We start from the raw sequence: 21,795 nt of genomic DNA on the forward strand, positions 1-21,795 counted from the left end.
CCATGTTGTTTAGACACAACGGTTTTTATGTCCTGACTTGCCACTTTTGTTTTAGATTTAAAAATAACTCATCCATTTTGGTTTTGGCTCATCTTGTCCTCTCACTGCTGCTCTATCTTTTGTTTAAAAATACCAACTGCATTTTAAAAATAGGAGGCATTATTTTAGAACTAGAGGTTAGTATAAGAGTACAGTTAAGCTGTGGTGGCATATAATTCTGATTATAATCAATTCCCTTCTTGGCATATTCTCTTGAGGATGGGATGACCTAGCAGAAGGCATTAGTACCACCAGTTACACTGATACACTACTGAAATGTTTATTTTGGAGCATTAGGAAAAAACTTGGAAACCAAAGAGTAATTTACGATTGTTAGGGAGTTCACTGAGCCATTTCGGTTATAATTTATTAATCCCATTTTACCCACAAGGAGTTTTAATCAGATGATTTACCAATATATTGAGAAGTGCCACAAACTAGGAGAAAAATAGAAGCAAACATATTAGTTCTTATGAATAAACCAAGCTTCTTCCTTGAATTTTCTTCAGACAGTTTCTAAATAAAGAGATGTGCCAAGTTTACAGTAGAGGGGCCATTGCATTTATTGTTCCATTGTTCTACAAGTTGAAATCAAATTGAAACATGTTCCGTAACGTCTCTCTGAGGTCAACAAGGCACAATGAGCACTAGAAACAATTTGTTATTGTTCTAAGCTCTCGTTGGTGTCCACAAATAACCTTATGTGAAAATGACACACAACAATAATTCACCTGAAGAGGGTGGTTAGGGTTTGGGGATTGACTTCAGGAATAAAGATAGATTTGGTCCATACTACCTACACTCCACCAGTTGAGCTAGCCCAATACCTCATCTGATGACAATAATAAGAGGAATAATAATTCAACAAGCTGATGTTGCTGTAGTGTTTTATAATTTAGAAAGGGGTTTTTATTTACCTTATTCAGATTCTCCCACGAGCCCCTTGAGGTTGACGAGGCCATGATTATAAATTCCTCCTGTCACAAATGAGGAAGCCAAGGCTTAGAGAGATTGCATGGCACAGCTGAGACTGAATTTCAAATGTCTTGATTCTCCGCAGAGTGACCTGTCCCCATTCCAATCTGGTCATTTGGCAGGACTCTTGTTGCTGCGGGAGAAGAGTCCAAACAAAACAGAGGATGGATCCTGTCCACATGGCCTTGACATGTTCTGGGACATGATTCCTAACACTCTCATGTTATGAATTTCCTGAGGACTCTTCTGTGATGACCTCTGTGTGCTTAACCAATATCGTAAGCATCAATTATTTTGGAATAAAACAAAATAAAATCAACCACATAAAAAACCTTTTATCAGAAAGCATTTGGTGAGTACAATGAAGGGAGGGATTGGAAAGGTGAGAAGTGTGATGCTTTGAGAGTTTTATCTTTGTCTTTTCCTGTTATTAATCAAGTTAATCTTGTTTCCTTGCTTCTCAAGGTACAGAGTTTGCTGGAAAATTCCTCATGTTTCATGTCTCCTTTTTTTTTTTTTTTTAATTTTTTTTTTTCAACGTTTATTTATTTTTGGGACAGAGAGAGACAGAGCATGAACGGGGGAGGGGCAGAGGGAGAGGGAGACACAGAATCGGAAACAGGCTCCAGGCTCTGAGCCATCAGCCCAGAGCCTGACTCGGGGCTCGAACTCACGGACCGCGAGATCGTGACCTGGCTGAAGTGGGACGCTTAACCGACTGCGCCACCCAGGCGCCCCTCATGTCTCCTTTTTTTGATCCCATTTTTGATTGACAGTGGATGGAGGTGGTCAATATACCAGAGCGCCATGAAGTGACAAAGAGCATTTCTTGAAGAAACCTCAGCAGAGTGATGTGAGTGTTTGACAGCTTTTCTTTCACTTGTATGAAGACTGTAAGCTACTTTTCTAAGCCCTCTCCCAGTTTTGACATGCAGGCTCCTGTCCAAGTGTAGACCAGCTTCCTGAAATATTAATTTAGAAATTGTCCAGTAGAGAGATTCAGAATGGCAATAGAAGACAGCATTCTGAGATTCGTCAGACTGTTGATTTAGTGTGTTTGGACCTAAAGTTTCTAGTTTCACTGAATTTTATTGTTGTATTTGGGGGCTTTTCTTTTTCTACTGCCATATCCAACCTGTCAGAAGCCCTGTATGGCTCACCATTTCATCATGTGTCTCCCTTCCTCTCTCTGTGATTCCACTACCGTTGCCTCGTCCAGGCTTGTGCACTTCTCAAATACATCAGTCCATCAACTTTCTTACTGGTCTCTCTGCCTCCATTTTGGTCCCCACCCACACTCACTCTTCATGGTGCTATCTGAGTGGGATTGTTATAAAAGACAATTCTAATCATGATGCTCCTTATTTTGACTCTTCCGCTGTTGTCTTATAATTTTAACTAGTTTAGCTCAGAAGACTTTCTAGATGTTGACTCTTCCCTCCTCTATAGCCATGTTTTTCACTCAAGTACCCTTTGTGTAGCCAAACGAAACCACATGCGGTTGTCTGAAGGTACCATGGTATCCCAGAGAAGTTACTTTAATCCTCTGTCAGGGATAACCCTACTGCACACCCAGGTGCTGAACTGATTCCAGAAGGTTTGGGCAGTCAAGGATGATGCGGCAGTGCCGGCCTGACAGCTGGCTCAGCTCCTGCCTGCTTGTGCAGAGCGGCTGCCCATGTGATAGGATTCAGGGACAAGCAGCTTCCCTCTCCTCCTCCTTCTCTACATGCCTGCAACTGTGCTGCAAATACAATATTTCCCGGTGATAGTCCTTGTCCCATTAAGATTTTGGCTTCCAATGTCAAATACAACGAAAGTATAAGTGGTCATAACGATGTTTAAATCCATTCTTTAGAAAACTGAACCAGGGGCGCCTGGGTGGCTCAGTTGATTGAGCGTCCGACTTTGGCTCAGGTCATGAACTCACAGCTTGTGAGTTCAAGCCCCACATCGGGCTTCGTGCGGACAGCTCAGAGCCTGGAGCCTGCTTTGGATTCTGTGTCTCCCTCTCTCTGCCCCTCCCCCACTTGTGCTCTGTCTCTCTGTCTCTCTCTCTCTCAAAAATAAATAAACATTAAAAAAAATTAAAAACAAAAAAGAAAAGAAAACTGATGCAGAGGCTCCTTTTAGAAAGTTATTTCCCTAAGGGGCACCTGGGTGGCTCAGTCAGGTAAGCGTCTGACTCTTGATTTCAGCTCAGGTAATGATCTCACAGTTCCATGGGTTTGAGTCCCACATCGGGCTCTGCGCTGATGGAATGGAGCCTGCTTGGGATTCTCTCCCTCTCTCTCTGCCCCTTCCCTGCTCTCTCTCTCTCTTTCTTTCAAAAGGAAAAAAAAAGAGAAAAAAAAAAAGTTGTTTCTCTAAGACCACACAGTGGGCTGGAACCCAGGGGTCTTGGCCTTCAGTTCTGATGCTTCCTATGCCGTGATTCTGCTGCCGGTTAAAGAGGTCATTCTCAGTTCTACGTGTGTAGGATGGCCTGGCATAATGGCTGTGGTGTAGATTCCTGGGCCCTGCCTTCTAGAGCCCTAGAGTTACTAGGTCTCTGTGGACTTGGGAGTCTCCATCTTATGCCATCCCCTGGGGCATTCAGATGCAGGACAGAGATGAAAGGCTAAGCTCATTGGAGTGAAGATAGTTCCTTTCTCAGGGGATTTGTGTCTGTTGGGTAACCTAGGTCTGCCAGTTAGGCTTGTATGAAAGCTAAATATTTGAGAGGGGCAGGGAAGTAATCTGCTGCCTTATATATGCTTCTTATATAAAATGTTACTTATTTCTGGGGCACCTGGGTGGCTCAGTTAGTTAGGCGTCCAACTCTTGTTTTCGGCTTAGTTGATGATCTCACGGTCTCGTGAGTTCAAGCCCTGTGTTGGGCTTTGTGCTGACAGTGTGGAGCCTACTTGGGATTCTCTGTCTCACTGTCTCTGTCTTTCTTAAAATGCATAAATAAATAAAAACTTCTTTAAAAATGTTATTTATTTTTAAAAAGAACAGAATTAGGCTCTTGAAATTTACCCTCTACTTAGAAACCGTAACTGCCATCAGTGGATATAAGAGGAATAACAGACAAATGTCTGGGGGCGATGTGCACTCAGGGCTCATCAATTCTCCATCTACCACAGGGCCCTGCTGTCATGCATGGCTCTTGGACTTTCACTCAGAGCCAGTCCCAGTTAGTCACAGTATGGGGAACAGTTGTTGGCCACTTTCCAAGCCTCTGTGGTTTGGGCTATTTGTAGCTTGTCCCTCGATTTCCTGGCATTTTGTCCACAAAGTGCATAACAGAAGGGAGTGGCCTCTTAATCCTTGGCACAGGTTTTATAACCTTCTACAGAATTTCCCAACACTGTGAAAAAAATGGTTCCACGGTTCCTCTTTCTTCTAACCAAAGGTTTTGTTTTGTTTTGTTTTAAGGAGACTGGACTGTTTTCTTCTAACTATATAAAACTTTCAAATTAAGTAGAAAACGTTCTTGAAAGCACTATTTATAGACTAGAGGGAGCCCCTTAGGGGCAGGATTTGATACTACTCATCTTGTCCCCTTGGGATCAACACTGAGCACGTGTCTTAGTGAGTCTTAGTGGTGTGGTTTTTCCTTGCAGGGGTGATCATTTGGTTCAATAACACTAAAGGCTGGATGAATTTACCTGGAGAGGACCGTAATGAAAATCTGAAATAACCTTTATAATTTTCAAGTGAGGAAATGAAGGCCAAACATGAGAGGCTACAATAAGAGTATACTGGGTATGTATGAATCCAGGGGGCTCTGGATAGGAAGAAAGGAAATGGGTTACATTTCAAGGCATTTATGATTCTCTGATTAACCAGCCTCCCAGGCTTGCCTCCATGGGGTCCATAGGCCCCTAAGACACTGACACATCACCAGACAGGCTGATTGTAAGATTCTCTAGGGTTTTAAAGCCAGGTGATCTAACAGCTTTCTGAGCACTTTCATTTGATCTCCTGTTTATTTCACAACAGGAGATGTAGAGATATCTATGAGAAGGGGAGGGCCTTTGATTTTGAAGGGCCGCATTCCTGGGCACAGTCATGGCTTACTTCTTTTGAAGAGAGGAGGTTAGGGTTTTAGTAATAGTGGAATCATTTCTCCTTGACAGAGAAGGAGCTTCATTTCAGTTTAGCCTGGGTCTTAGTGATAATGAGTGTGTGTGTGTGTGTGTGTGTGTATAGTAGATGTATGTATATATATGTATACTAGGTGTATGCTATATGTATATTATATGCATATTATACGTATATTATATGTATATGTATATGTATATTATATGTATATATATGCTAACAGTGTCTATCTGTCCCTGAAGTTGTGGATGTTTCCTGATTTTGTGGCATTAGTGTCTCCTGGCATCTCAGTGGAGGACACCTCACTTTAGATTTCAATCCAATGGAATCTGGACTCTCTCTGATCCCTCAGTGACTCTTCAGGCAAGGACACTGGTGGGGAAGGTGGATTGGAAACCAATGGAGACTTAGATGGGAATCCCTTATTAAGTATGCTAAAAAGATAATTTTTGACATTCCACTCTTATAACATTTTATCTCTGTATTAAAAGAACAGGGTAAACTAAGTCTGTGATAGCCTTTAACACCTTTTTCCTTTTCCCTCACTTTCCTTCTTATTTAAAATTAAATCTTTCCAGGGACTGGACACTAAGAGCTGACTTATCTGTGCAGTGTCACAGTGTTTCTGGACTGTTCCTATTTACTAATCACAGTCCCTCAACTTTCCCAAGGTTTATTCCCACTTCAGCTTCAGTCTCTGCTTAACCCTCTACTCCTTAAAAATAAGGCCTTCCCAGGCTCTTCTTCATAACCTAACAATCCCTTATCTCCCCTTTCTCAACATCCTAGTCTCATTTCCTGCTTGTTTTTTTGTATCACCACTCTCTTTGTTAGTTCATTTTGTTTAGCTAGAAATTGAGCTAAGGATAGGGATTTTTATGTGTTTTGTTTATGTGCTGTGTCCTTAGCACCTTGAAGACTATCTGATGCACAGCAATTGCTGAATAAATGTTTGTTGGATGAATGAAATGTGTGGGGAGGTAAAATACTGAAGTGAAGTACTGCTAGAGCAAAGAAAGAAGAAAAACGTAAACATAAGCTTAGCGTCTCCTCTCTTGCTGCCGGCTTCTTAGCACTCCCAGATCCCACGTTCTGAGATGTGTGACCAGAGTCTGTGTTAGATAAATAGATTAAGGACAAAAAGGCAGGGGGCACCAAACTGTGTCTTGTAACCGAGAAGTACAGGCTTGGGTCTGGGGATGCAAAACAGCTCAAGGACCCTGGCTCCCCAGCAGTTTGTTCTCTGCTTCTATGGTACTTCTTGGCTTCATTCTTCTGGTGCCCTCACATGGCGGAGAGGACATAGCTGCTGCGAGCTCTAAAATTGTATCTTTAGGGGTACCTGGCTGGCTCAGTCAGTCAAACATGTGACTCTTGATCCTGAGGTTGTGAGTTCAAGCCCCATGTTGGGTGTAGAGCTTAAAATAAGTGAGTAAGTCAGTAAGTAAATAGTACCTTTATAGCTCTCAGTTGGAAAGAACATTTTTCTCACTGTCTGCATATAAAATTCTGGAAAGTAACTCCATTTGGTCTAACTTGGCCAACTCTTCCAACTACGGTCTATAACCAGTCCAAGCTCCTCTGCTCGCCATATGACAGACCAGTAAGTCAAGAGGCAAGATGTTGGGGCAAGGAAAGCAACTTTATGTGGAAAGCCAGCATACCAAGGAAATGGCAGACTACTGTCCCAAACAACCATGTCCTCTAACAATGAAATTTAACCTTTTATGTCAGCAAAAGGGGGAAGCGGGAGAGAGTTGAGTCAATGGGTGATTAATATCTGTAGACTTCTGAGGAAAGTCACGTAACTTCTTTGTCCTTGGTCAATTGATCTTTGTGTACAGACATCTGGTCATGTTGTTCCTGTAAATCTTAGACATAGCATAGTCATTTCTGCATGTACTTCCTTATTTCCCCAAGAGAGGTAGGTTTCGGGGTGTGTGTGGGGGGGGGGAAGCAGTTTTCACAAATCTTAGCTGTAAGCAAAATTCCTTCAGTGATTAACATGCCTATGTGGAGGGCCCATCAGAAGTTTCTAAGCTGTAGGTCACAGCACCCGGGAGAGAGAAACAATATGGAGTCAGACATGCTAAGCTTCTCCCTGGTACAGATCTAAGCTCTAAGAAAGCAGGAACATTTTTACTTTCGCTCACTGCTGAATTTTAAGATCCTAGAATACTACATGGCACAAAGTAGGTGCTTAATAATTGCTGAAGGGACAAATGAATCACTGTGACAGGAACAGGATGCTGACTGGCAGCTGCACTATCATCAGATGAAATGAGGGAGGTGTTGTTAGCCCTGCCCCCCACCAAAAATATTAAATAGACCAAGAGAGGACAGGATGCTGGGCAGCTAAACTATTAGCTGACCACCATAGAGTCTAAAAGTCTTTATGATTATTTTTTTCAATCAGAAGTAGTAATTTTCCATTGTAATCTAAGAGTGCCTTTCTGGGAGAGCTTTGAGTGAAGGGGTTAAGGATTAAGATTGACATGAACTGTGGCCATCTTCCACGTGTTAGCATGTTGGGATGAAATGCTATCTTTCTAGTAAAAACTTTTACAGAAATAAGAAGATTAAATGTGTAAAGGGACTGAAGGATGGATACATAGGCACACTTAGATCATTTTAGAAATTGATAAACAATATCACACTTGAATTTAAAAAAATTTAAGTGTAGGAAGGAATATATGTAGTGCATTTTCACAGATTAAAAGAAGGAAAAGTCCGGGGCGCCTGGGTGGCTCAGTCAGTTAAGTGTCCGACTTCGGCTCAGGTCATGATCTGGTGGCTCACGAGTTCAAGCCCTGCGTCGGGCTCTGTGCTGACAGCTCAGAGCCTGGAGCCTGCTTCCGATTCTGTGTCTCCCTCTCTCTCTGACCCTCCCCCCGTTCGTTCTCTGTCTCAAAAATAAATAAATGTTAAAAAAAATTTTTTTTTTAATGTTTTTTTTTTTTCAACGTTTATTTTATTTTTGGGACAGAGAGAGACAGAGCATGAACGGGGGAGGGGCAGAGAGAGAGGGAGACACAGAATCGGAAACAGGCTCCAGGCTCTGAGCCATCAGCCCAGAGCCTGACGCGGGGCTCGAACTCACGGACCGCGAGATCATGACCTGGCTGAAGTCGGACGCTTAACCGACTGCGCCACCCAGGCTCCCCCCAAATTTTTTTTTTTTTTAAATAAAAGAAGGAAAAGTTCTCTATGGGCAACTCAGCAATATTTCCTAACATTTACATTAGAGATTTAAAAATCCCTAAAATTATTAAAAAAAATTTTTTTAAATGTTTTATTTAATTTTGAGACAGAGTATGAGCAGGGACAGGGCAGAGAGAGAGGGAGACACAGAATCCAAAGCAGTCTCCAGGCTCTGAACTGTCAGCACAGAGCCGGACGCAGGGCTTGAACTCATGAACCGGGAGATCATGACCTGAGCTGAAGTTGGATGCCCAACCAACTGAGCCACCTGGGTGGCCCTAAAATTATTTTTATATACTGGTTAGTGAAAATAGGAGTTTTTCCAAAAATGTCTCCTGAGGAAATAATAACAAATGTGCAAAAAATTATGTAAAGTCACAATTACAGTTACTTATAATAGAAAAAAAACCCCACAACTGCTAAAAAACAGGAATTAGCTAACCTGTGGTATATTCATATATAGAATAAGACCAAAGTCATGTTTTAGAACACAATAACACAGAAAATTATTCCCAGGATACTGTTAATTGAAAAAAGCATGATTGGAGATCATGATGTGGAGCATGATTCCAGTTTTATTTAAATACCTATCATTTGAACAGCGTGGTTCTCTTGACAAAGAGGATTAAATTATTACTGGTGGATTTTATTTTTTTTCTTTGTGCTTTTCTGTGAATTTTGAATTTTTTGTGTGTGAACATGTATTTCTTTTGTAACAACATCGAACACAAAAGACCTTAACATATTTGTTTGTAATTTTTCCAACATTCTTTGTATATAGAGCTTAAATAGCTAACCAGTCTTATGAAGTACTCCTGGTTATATTTGACATGCTGAAATTTATACTGAGGCATTTTTTTATTAATTTTTTTTCAAAATATAATTTATTGTCAAGTTGGCTAACATACAGCGTGTCGAGTGTGCTCTTGGTTTGGGGGTAGATTCCCGTGGTTCATCGCTTACATACAACACGTGGTGCTCATCCCAACAAGTGCCCTCCTCAATGTATACTGAGGCATTTTAAAATGTATACATCCTGTGGACCTTTTCTTCTTTTTGGCTAGAGGGATTTGGTCCTGTAGCTTTTGTTTCTGCCATAATTGCACATGCTACCACTTTTCAAATGATCTGCACCAAAATTCCCTGCAAGAAGAAAGTGTCTAGGAGTTACTGCAGAGAACCCACAGGAAGCATAAAATGAAACTTTACCTGTAACGGAAGTAGGTAGGAGTGCCTGGTTGGCTCTGTCCATGGAGCATTGGACTCTTGGTCTTGGGGTTGTGAGTTCAAGCCACATGCTGGGTGAAGAGATAACATAAATGTGACAGAAGCCTCGATTTGCTTTCTCTTGTAAAATCTACCACCAATGGGATGCTAGCAAGCACTGTGAAGAGCTCAACTACGGGATCTGTGGATAGAATTAGAACAATGTGGGAGGAATGGACAAGGTAACTTCAAGAGGACTGATTAATTAAAAGAATAGCAGAATGGTGTAAGGCACATGGGAAATCAGAAACATTTCTTGTTTTCATGCAAACAGGCTTGAGGCCGGGAGGTGGGGGCAGACGAAACAAATAGAAGCTGAAGCAAATCCACTATATTACTTAAGAAAATGTGTTCCTAAATCTGTCTTCACAGGGCTGAAGTGATTCCACAGGTCCAATATGTTTTGTTCTTTCATTCAAGCCCAGAGAAAACACTGGTATCACCACTGATCCATTTTTTTTAATGTTTAATTCTTAAAGAAAGTACAACTTTTATTTTCGAGTGTCTCAGTGATGTTCATGGTTCCGCATTTGTATAACAAAAATTGACAGAAAAATATGTTGTTTACCTTGAAAGGAACAAAGCAGTCAGAAAAAATTGTAGAGAAGTGTCAGTCACTCAAGAAAGAATATAGATTTAAGTAAGAGTTGCAACAAAAGTCTTTAAGATTTTAATCATCTTAATTGGCAAGAATATACCATAGTTTCAGCAAGAAAGCCCAAACTTAAGAGAAGATAGATTATTTAAAATAAGCTTCCTACACCCAAAAAACAAATAATCCAGCGAAGAAATGGGCAGAAGACATGAATATACACGTCTCTAAAGAAGACATCCAGATGGCCAATAGGCACATGTAAAGATGCTCAACGTCGCTCCTCATCAGGGAAATACAAATCAAAACCACACTCAGATACCACCTCACGCCAGTCAGAGTGGCTAAAATGAACAAATCAGGAGACTGTAGATGCTGGAGAGGATGTGGAGAAACCAGAACCTCTTGCACTGTTGGGAATGCAAACTGGTACAGCCGCTCTGGAAAACAGTGTGGAGGTTCCTCAAAAAATTAAAAATAGACCTACCCTATGACCCAGCAATGAGCACTGCTAGGAATTGACCCAAGGGATACAGGAGTACTGATGCATAGGGGCACTGTACCCCAATGTTTATAGCAGCAATCTCAACAATAGCCAAATTGTGGAAAGAGTCTAAATGTCCATCAACTGATGAATGGATAAAGAAATTGTGGTTTATATACACAGTGGAATACTACTTGGCAATGAGAAAGAATGAAGTATGGCCTTTTGTAGCGATGTGGATGGAACTGGAGAGTGATATGCTAACTGAAATAAGTCCTACAGAGAAAGACAGATACCATATGTTTTCACTCTTATGTGGATCCTGAGAAACTTAACAGAAGACCATGGGGGAGGGGAGGGAAAAAAAAAGAGAGGGTGAGAGCCAAACCATAAGAGACTCTTAAAAACTAATAATAAACTGAGGGTTGATGGGTGGTGGAAGGGAGGGGAAAGTGGGTGATGGGCACTGAGGAGGGCACCTGTTGGGATGAGCACTGGGTGTTGTATGGAAACCAATTTGACAATAAATTTCATATTAAAAAAATTAAATAAGTTTCCTATAGAGAACTACCTTAAAGAAACAATAATATAGGAATACTACTTTGCTCAGAATAGTTGAAAAGTTAGAAAACTTTGTATGTCTAGTAACAGAGCAGCAGTTATATGATACATTGTCATATATCCACCCACTGTAACAGGATAAAAATATTAAAATGATGGTTATAAACACTCTGTAGTATCATATAAATATTTATGCCCTAACATTAGTTAAAACTATAAAGGTGCCTGGGTGACTCAGTTGGTTAAGCATCTAACTTCGGCTCAGGTCATGATCTCCCAGTTTGTGAGTTCGAGCCCTGTGTCAGGCTCTGTGCTGACAGCTCAGAGCCTGGAACCAGCTTCACTCTGTGTCTCCCTCTCTCTCTGCTCCTCCCCTGCTGTCACTCTTTCTCTCTCTCAAAAATAAACAGGGGCACCTGGGTGGCTCAGTCGGTTGAGTGTCTGACTTCAGCTCAGATCATGATGTCATGGTTTGTGGGTTCGAGCCCCGCATCGGGCTCTGTGCTGACAGCTCAGGGCCTGCAGCCTGCTTCAGATTCTGTCTTCAGCTCTCTCTGCCCCTCCCCCACTTGTGCTCTGTCTCTAAAATAAACATTAAAAAAATTAAATAAACATTAAAAATATTAAAAAACTATAGATATAGCTTTGTATATATATATGGTTATATATATATATATGTATATATAGTTAAAACTGTATGTATTGTTTTATATATGTATATATGGCATATCTTAAAAAATTAATGGAAGGAAACACTCCAGTATATATTCCATTTCATTATTTTTTTTTCTTATGTGTGCTAATAATATCAGTTAGAACAGGGGTGTTTTATTTTTCATCTTCCAAAATTTCCATACTATGATTCTATGAAAAAAAAAACTTTTAAAAAATTCAGTCAGGTTTATCCCAAGATTAAAAAAAAAAAAAAAAAAAGAACTACTCTGAGTTAGGCCCCTCTAAGAATCTGAGGTTAAGCTGACCTCATGTTGATTTTCTTATTTTATAAAACATAATGGAAATTATAAAATTTACTGTATTTTTACATTGACATGGAATATATAGTTTCCCCAGGTGTCCACATTTCTTTCAAGGCACAGGCATTTCTTCTACTTAGGATTAGATGAGTAATGCATTTGGAAATTATTTAAAAAATAAAAATTTTATTAAAACGAGAGCTATTAGTATCATTATCTCTATTAGCTGTGGTATAGAGTTGTGAATACACTAGACACATGCTCACTAAATGTGTATTAAATGGATCAGTGAACTCATGGGACTAGAGACACCTGAGTCAAAAGATGGTTTTTCACGGAATACCTGGGTAACTCAGTTGGTTGAGTGCCTGACTTTGGCTCAGGTCATAATCTCATGGTTCTTGAGTTCAAGCCTTGCGTCGGGCTTTGTGCTGACAGCTTGGAGCCTGGAGCCAACTTTGGATTCTGTGTGTGTGTGTGTGTCTCTCTCTCTGTCCCCACCCCCCATCTCAAATAAATAAACATTAAAAAAAAATCCAAATTTATATCCGGTTTAAATTGATTTCGAAGGACTATCAAAGGAAGCTTGTATTGAAAAAAGGACTCAAGAGCCGGTCTAAGGGCAGCATGGATGGCTCGGAGGTTAGACCTACTGAACTAGGTTGTGGGGATTAGAGGGAGAGGATAATGTGGGCTCATAGGAACCTCAATTCTGTGATTATTTTTATTTAGCAACATCTGGAAGAGCCAAGTCCTTCTCCACAGGCCATATGTATCCACGAGGAAATGCCAGAGCTGTCCATCACTGGGGCCTCTCCCTGCTCACCAGCCAAGGTTGCTACCAAGAGTCCTCAATCTGCTAAGAGTAGGATTGGGGTAACTACCTTGATAAGCTGGATTTTAATTTTTGTTTGTTTAGGATAAAGAATCTTCCTGCCTTGATAGGATGTACTGGACTATTTGAAAACTGTGTCAGTTGGGTGAGGCCTAGACACAAGCTGGCCTATGTGAAAAATTTAGTTTAATGGGTAAAAGGATGCCTCCATCTTAAGCATGAAAACCAGAGTTTACAAAAAGTTAAACATTCATTGTAGAAATGGCCCTTCTTTAATAGATGTGAGGTGATAGGTCTCCCTTAGTAACCAAATTTGTCACGGTTCCCTATGTAGGTATTTCTGGGATTCCCTGCAAGATGCTTATAGGACAGAAACTGGTCACAGTTTTTGCCACTTCAACCATGTAGTTGCTGCTCTCTGTCCTCTGTCAGTGTATTTTCTGCCAACTCATCTGAACCCACTGCTTCCATAGATCTCATCCCCTCTAGCTGGATGCCTCTTGACTATTTTCCCCCAGGTGGGCACAGTCAGGTCCCTTAATCCCCCATAATCGCCTATTAGATGGTCCAAAGCTTTATGAAGGCTTGTAAGGCTTTAAGGCTTGAAGGTTTTATGAAGATTTCAGAAGAAAATAACAGCAAAGAGGATACAAAAAGAATGTTAGTTACGGCGGCCTTCAAAGCCCCTTCATGAGGTCAACTACAAGGTGTACCTCTTTCCCCAACTCCCCCTCCAGTGTAGCCCCCAGCCTGCTGCTTAACCACCCCCAGGGCAGTGCCCTCTAGCACATCTCTCTTAACTGGAGTCTAGGCCCCCAAACGCTAAAGGTCCCCAAGCATCCATGTTTCCCCACGCCTTTCAAGGATGACTGGGAATATTCATTCATTGAAGGGAAGAGGCCACAGGAATAAGGTTTTTGTGCTATCTTTCCCAATCAGATGGGGGCCCCCAAAGGTGGGGTGACCCGATTGGGTGGAAGCTGGAGGTACCGGCAGTGAAAGAATTCACCCAAGGCAGAACAAAAGAGACAGAAGTTGACTGAATGAGTACACCACCAGGTAGCCACAGGCAGGACAGCAAAGGAGAGACTGTCTGCCATGAGGGAGTGGTGAGGGGCCACAGTTATAGGATGGAGGGAGGGAGGACGGGGATAGAATTTTCCCTTTTTGGTAATCTTAGGAACTGTACCTGGTTGTAACTGGTCTCTTAGGGCCTATGGTTGTTTCCAGGTGGCCACTTAACGAGACCGTTTGCGTTCAGTTCAGTGGTTGGTGGTTGCCATGGGCCTTTTTACATTGCTCAAGTTTCTGTTGCTCAAGCGTGTTGCCTAAAAGCAGCCTCTACAGTTTTCTCAGAAAGCTCTGGAATGAATCAGAACTCTGAAGCTTAACAATAATACATTTTCCTAATTCAGGGTGTTTCATTGTCCATGACACCAATTATGGGATAAAGAGCCGAGGCCCGGGATGGGCTGCACCAGTCCCAGCCTGTTCTTTTTTTGACATTCTTGGTGGCGCTGTAGGGTGAGGAGAGCATCAGGACTCCAGACAGACCTCTCTTGGATGCTGGCTCTTCCATCCCATCTCTGCAGCCGAGAGAGACACATTACTTGGCCACATGCATTCATGTCCCACATGCACTCGTGTGTACGAATAGGACATTAAAATTCCACACTCAGAGAAGAAACATTTCTCTGCTGGCTATATAAACTGTAGAAAGCTACATCTGTTTTTTAAAAATCTGCCCACTTGACATTTCTAAACAGAGCCTTTGGCTTGCGATGGAACAGAGTACATCTGCGTTTGCATTTTAGGTGTTTAGGTGCATGTTTAGGGCTATGGGTGGGTACTGCATAACCCTAGGACCTACTCAGGTGGCTTTTCATGGAAGAGAAGAGCGCTCACCCCGCAAAGCAAACCCAACCCACCGCCTTTGAAGAGACAGTCTGCTTGCAACTTTTCCAGCTTGAAAATAAAACATACGAAAGAAGAGTTATGAAGAAAGACTAGCCCTACCAGATATTGAAAGGCACAATAAAGTTGGAGTAATTAAATCAGCTTATAATCAAGGTACAAGTAGCAAATCAGTGAAACAGATTACTGAGTCTAGAAATAACCTGCATATGTTTTGAATTTGACATGTAGGATAGTATTTGGAATTAATAAGCCAAAATTAGATTTTGTAATAAATTACATTTGAACAACTGCAAATTTAAGAACAGTATACAGTTGGTTCCTTACTTTATGTCCTACACCAGTGTAAATTGCAAATGATTAAAACACACTTAAAGAATTGAGTAATGGGGCACCTGGATGGCTCTGTCGGTTGGGCATCCAACTTTAGCTCAGGTCATAATCTCACGGTCCATGGGTTTGAGCCCTGCATCGGGCTCTGTGCTGACAGCTCAGAGCCTGGAGCCTGCTTCAGATTCTGTGTCTTCCTCTCTCTCTGCCCCTTCCTGCTTGCACTCTCTCTCTCACTCTTGCTCTCTCTCTCTCAAAAATAAATAAACGTTAAAAAAAATTTTTTTAAAGAATTGAGTAATAATAGTGCTGGAAGAAAATACCCATAATTAAAAAAATAATTTGGAGTGGGGAACCTCTTGGGATCTGACATAAAACCCAGAAGTTATAAAGCACAAGGTTAATAAATTGGGTTATGTTTTTAATGATGTGAAAACTTCAGTGTTGTAACAATAGTGCAAAAAAGTACAAACAGTTCAAAGGCTGAAGTAGGAAAAATTGTGAATGTATATGATAAAGATAGAGTAATTTCATAAATACATGTGTATATTCTTACAAGAAGAGTAATGAGCAATCCAAGAGAAAATGAGGAAAAGATACAAATAGGTAGTTCACGAAGGAAATGTGTTTCTGGGTATGTATCTGTGTGCGTACAACCAGGGCGTTATAAATGCACACTTAGGATTTGTGAGTGGGGGTGTTCTTAATTTTATTCATAATTAAAGAAATGAAAAGTAAAAAAATATAATTTTCACCTACTGGCAAATACTGCATGCTGGCAAGGACGTGGAAAAGCCAACATTTTGCTTTCAATTATTGTTGAGAGCAACATGACTTCATGTATCTAAATTTGCAATGTGCATCCTTTTTAAGCCAAAGATTCCACTTCTAAAGGTATGCTGCCACAGGTACACAAAGATATAGGTACAAATAATGTAACCTCAACATGGTTTGTAATAACAAACGACTGGAAGTTACCTAATGGCAACGAACGAGAGGGCTCATTAAATTATAGTCTGCCCAAACAATATTCAGTTCTTAAGAAGAATGAATTAGATCCGAGTATACTGACACGGAAAAATGTCCACGTATATTGAGTTTAAAAAGCAAGCGATGGAACAGTATGCTTTGTGTGATTCCCATTTGAATATTTAAAAAAAAGTATTATATACAGATTTAATTACATGGATATAAATCATTTCTTTTTTTAATGTTTATTTATTTTTGAGAGAGAGAGAGAGAGAGAGAGAAAGAGACAGAGTGTGGGTGGAGGAGGGGCAGAGAAGGAGGGAGACACAGAATCTGAAGCAGGCTTCAGGCTCTGAGCTGTCAGCACAGAGCCGGGTGCAGGCCCGAACTCACTAACTATGAGATCATGACCTGACCTGAAGTCAGACTTAACCGACTGGACTGAGCCACCTAGGCACCCCATTCATTTCTTTTCTTTTTCTTTTTCTTTCTTTCTTTCTATTTTTATTTATTTATTTATTTTTTGACAGAGAGAGTGTGTGCAAGCAGGGGAGGGGCAGAGAGAGAGGGAGAGAGAGAATCCCAAGCTGCACTGTCAGTGCAGAGCCCGACATGGGGCTCAAATTCACCAACTGTGAGCCAAAATCAAGACTCAGTCTTGACCCCATTTGGCATAACAGACTGAGCCACCTGGGTGCCCCACATGTGCAGAAATTATTTCTTGAATAATTGTGTGGTTGCCTGTGGCCATGTTCACTGAGGAATAGGGAGAGGGATTTTACTTTTCACCGTATACCATTCTGCATAATTGAAGATTTTACTCTGAATATGTACTATTTTTATGATATATGTTAAATTTAATCTTTGGGAATAGTCTTGGCTAGGACAGCAAATTATATATAGGAGGTGTAGGTATCTGTGTTTGCCTCAAGGTTGAGGAAGCCACATGGGGTTAGGAGCCCACGTGATCACTTCACAAACAGCTTCTCTACCTCTTGCCTTGCTAAGGAATCCGGTGTGGCAGATCACCTTTGGGCAACCCTGAGGTGAAACAGGAAAGTCTCCAAGGAACCTTCTGTCCATCTTTCCTCTTCTCTTTCCCTTTCCCTTTCTGCAGCTCTGCCCTGCTGTGGTGCTGAGCAGAGGGTGGTCCCTGGCACCGCTCTCCCTCTCTGGGCTTCAGAGGGCCCCCACCCTGGGTTTGGTACTAGCCTGTCACTGTACCCCCATCTTACCTCCCTCTTGAAAAAAGAGAGTAGCCATTGTAACTGAGAAGGCTCTGCCAGACTTCGTCTACTAGGCTCCAGCATGAAGGTTCTGGAACGGAAAGAACTACCCCACGTCTAATTACTATAAATGTGCTTGTGCATTAGAAAACATTTGAGTCGCTCAATGGCAACAGCTTGAGAACTGCTCAGGGCATATTAGGAAAAATGAAAAGTCTTTGGTGTAGCCTGCATTTGTTGTCACTGTAGAAAGAAAGTTCTTACTGAAGGAACTCTGGAGTTTGACAAGTCTTGAATGTTTTTGTCTTTCCTCTTTCCCCTTTCTTCTCTGGGAAGCCAGACAGCATCCTTATAGCTGAGTGTTCATAACTGCCTGAGGAGATGGCTGCTGAATATTCTTCCAGCTTTACTTCCTTTTCTTCTATACCCAAAGCAGCATTTAAGCTCCAGTCAATGGTGTGGAAATGACAGGATTCTCATGACAGGATGGGAGGCTAAGGACCTGGAAAGTTTCATTATGGGTAAGTCAGTGCCCTCCAGGAAAAGCTGGATGGCAGTTCAGTTTGACTTTGCTGGTGAGGGGGGCGCTCTGAGCTCCCTGGGCAGAGAGGGTAGCTGCCTCTGGCCTGCACATATTTTTCAGTCTGGGATATATGCCTGAGAAGTCACTCTCCATAGTTACAGTGACTTATTTGAGGTACGGAGCTCCCAGTGGGTAGGGAAATGTCAGGTGTGTAAGCCAGAGGCTGTGTGTTGCAGTGTGGGCATGTATGTGGGCTTCAGATAGGAAAAACTGAGACCAATTATATCATTTCTTCTTCGGGCTCTGGTTCTGGAGGCTTCCTGCTTCAGATGGCTTGTTCAGGAGGAGTACACTCTCAGTCCCTCTCATTGTGATGCTGTGATGTACCTGCATGGTCATGTGGTAGAGTATATATGCATGTGTGCATGCACACGCGTGTGTGTGTGTGTGTGTGTGTGTGTGTGTGTATGTGTATGTGTGGGTGAGAGAGAGAGAGAGAGAGAGATGGGGAAAGAAAGTGATAGAGCTAGAGATACTTTGAGAAAGAGAGAGGTTTAGGCTATACGTGAACTAATTCAGACAAATGAATTGTTGCCATATATTTGTCACGTAAGAGCTTATAGGGACACCTGGGTGGCTCAGTCGGTTAGGCCTCCAACTTCAGCTCAGGTCATGATCTCATGGTTCGTGAGTTTGAGTCCCGTGTTGGGCTCTGTGCTGACAGCTCAGAGCCTGAAGCCTGCTTCATATTCTGTGTCTCCCTCTCTCCCTGCCCTTCCCCCACGCATTCTCTCTCTCTCTCTGAAAAAATAAACATGAAAAAAATAAAAATAAAAAGAGCTTACATTTTATGCAAACTCTGTTAATTAGGGTGTAGGCTAACTTTTGATAAAATTGCTTATATCTGCTTCTCAAATCAAAGAGTCTTCTCCAAATCATCTTATTGGTAATTGTACCATTCTTGGTGACAGTAGTGTTAGAGCCAAGGAATTCAGAACATCTGCCTCCCACCTATCCAGCCCATGTCCTGTCCTCCCTAGAATCTTCTCTGGGAAGGCACACCCAAATGGAACACATGGAAAGTAAATGGCCAAAACCACATGTTTGGCAGTTGGTTTCGAGCTTGAGGTCTCAGTCCATGGAACTCTAGTAAAGCCAACTGGACCGTATGAGCACAATGTTTCATTTTCCCCCAGCTAGTTACCCAATCCTTCACCTGCCAGCTGCAGGGGAATCGAACACAGTGGAGAGAGAGAAGAGAGAGAGACTATGGGAAAAAATGCGATTGTTTCCAACCCAGTGCCTGAGATGGCCTAAGCTTCATCTGGAGGCGTGGGTTCCGGCTTGGCTGTTGACAGAGAAGAGGGGGCGGAGCAGTGCAGAGAGCAAGCGCTGGGTCCTCTTCCCCCTCCAGCTGCAAGCCTGAGAGCAGGAAAGGAAAGCCACTTCCAAGTGCATTCCACTCCTGAGTGTGCATTCCCCTGCATGATGACCCTGCCCTGTGGTGTAAGTGGCCCCATCAGCATCCTGGAGTCAGACGACCAGACCAGTTGACACAATCACTGCTGCTTCCGGTGGTGTTTGCAGTGGGAAGGGGAAAAGGTGAAGAAGCCTGGGTGTGAATGGGGTAGAGGGATTAGAAGGAGCCTCTGGAGTTTGAGGCTCCTGGAGAATCTTACAAACCACTTGGTCTCATCCACACAGTTTGGAGATGACATTTATGTAAATGAAGTGAATTCTACCAGCAGGAGCAGGATTAGACAGAAGATCTCAATGGGGAAACCATGCATCACACAAGTCCACCCCCCACCCCCCGCAGCCCCCACTCCCCGTGCTCTGGGACCCATCATATAAACAAATATCCCGCAGAGCCTGAGTGGCTCAGTCGGTTAAGCATCTGACTCTTGATCTCGGCTCAGGTCATGATCTCACAGTTTGTGAGTCTGAGCCCCGTGTCAGGCTCTGCGCTGACAGCGTGGAACCTGCTGAGGATTCTCTCTGTCTCTTTGTCTCTCTCTCTCCCTCTCCCTCTCCCTCTCCTTCCCTCTCTCTCTACCTTCTCCACCCCCTCTCAAAATAAATAAATAAACTTTAAAAAATTCCAGCAACTGGCAGACTATCCCATCTTTAATAATCATGACATTTGCTTTTATGATGCAAATTTATGTTTATAAGAATTTTTTTTTTTTCCCTGAGCACGTCACATAGTCCCGGAAATTATAGAGAAGAATTGTTATTAAATTAGAGCTAACAATGGATATTTTTCTTTTTAGTTTGGGCTTCCAGGCCATGCCCGCTGAAACATGTAAGAAACCAACTACTGTATGCGATGCGGTGGTTCTAAAGGCTTACGACTGCTTTTTCACAAACCGCTGTCCTCATTTAGCCACAGTCCATGGAGATGGAGAAGGTAGAATCTTCCCAACATAATGACTGTTCTTCAGAATAATTTCATAAAAATAGACCTAGCACAGCCCAGTTATTTCTACTCTTGTGAAAAACAAGTGAAGGGTCTAAAGCATGCCTTCAGGAACCAGTCCTGGGGGTGGAATTGGCATTGCTGTGATTCTCCTTATATTTCTGATTATGAAACCTATTTATGAAAATACCCAGAGAAGGTTTTGGAGGAAAAGCCACGAGCTAGGAGAAGATGGTGAGTGAGTGAGGAAAACTTGCTTTATGTGACCTGTTGAGCTGAAATTGGACCATGATACAAACACAACAAAATCATTGTAAGCGGGGACTCTGGGATTTCAGAGTTCTGTTAGAACCTGTTGATCTCTGGTTCAAGTAAGGTCAAGATCTAGCTTATTTCTCATTTGACAGAAATTGGGGCTGCGTCTTCCATCTCAGGGGTAGAGAGAAGCCATGCGGTTGTCCTCCTATGTGATAGTATCTGCTGTTATAAAACTTGTATCCTCTACCCCTACTCTTTCCAATTACAAGGGTCAAGATTTTACCATCTGCTTAAGTCAATAGTAGGGCACGTGAAATTGTAGCATGGGAAATCTTAGATTTTGGACCCAGATTTTAGGGTTTAAGTTCTGAATTCACCACTTCTTAGATAAGGAACCTTGGGCAAGTTATCCCTTTCCTACTGTGGTTTCCCCACTTGGAAAAGAGGGATCTATTTAACCAACATCAAAGAATAGGTGTGATGATTATATGAGAGAGCATGGGCATAAAGGTGTAGCATAGAGCTTGGCACCTGTTAAGCTCAGTGAAAGCCAGTAGTGAAGTGCACCTAGCTTCTGGTACATTGTATGAATTTAAAAATATTTGCCTCATTTCCCTTCCTTTACTCCTGAAATCCAACAGTCTACCTCTTAGGATCACATTGCTAGTGTGCGCAATAATTGTTTTAAGCTAATTAAATGTTTTTATCTGCAACACATGTCTTTTATATTTTATGACTCAAATCACCAAATAAGCACAGACATTTTCTGTGACTAAGTCAGATTCTCTCAGTACAGGAAACAAAATTCCTGAGTGGGATGGAGAGACCAAGAGGCTCCTGAATGTGTTGATATTAGAGTAACACATTAGATCAGAATCCTCATGGTATGGAAAAGTCAAGAGCTCTTTTCATTAGAGTTGTTTGGAAAGGCAGCCTGAGAATAACAGAAATGAGGACCCCTGGCTTAGAAACAAGCTAAGTATTTCTGGAAACCACATACATTCTTTCATTTAGTGAAACATATTCTCCTTATGAGCATAACACAACCGACCTCCCAGTGCTGTGGTGATGTGTCCTAGTCTTGCCAGGGCTCCCTTGGCACGTTGCTAGAAGATATCAGAATTCTTTTCTGAGAGTTTC

General features: G+C 41.9%; 1 long non-coding RNA gene across 1 annotated transcript in view; it reads left to right on the top strand.

The window, feature by feature from the left end:
* Window positions 1–1,192: 1,192 nt before the first annotated feature.
* LOC115527481 overlaps window positions 1,193–21,795 on the top strand; it is a 28,495-nt gene continuing 7,892 nt past the window's right edge. Inside the window, exons 1-3 of the long non-coding RNA XR_003972947.1 lie at window positions 1,193–1,292; window positions 1,791–1,867; window positions 4,623–4,764. This is a non-coding gene — a long non-coding RNA (uncharacterized LOC115527481). The remainder of the gene's footprint in view (window positions 1,293–1,790; window positions 1,868–4,622; window positions 4,765–21,795) is intronic.

Source organism: Lynx canadensis, chromosome D2 (assembly GCF_007474595.2).
Source record: "Lynx canadensis isolate LIC74 chromosome D2, mLynCan4.pri.v2, whole genome shotgun sequence".
In the NCBI taxonomy this organism is placed as follows: domain Eukaryota; kingdom Metazoa; phylum Chordata; class Mammalia; order Carnivora; family Felidae; genus Lynx; species Lynx canadensis.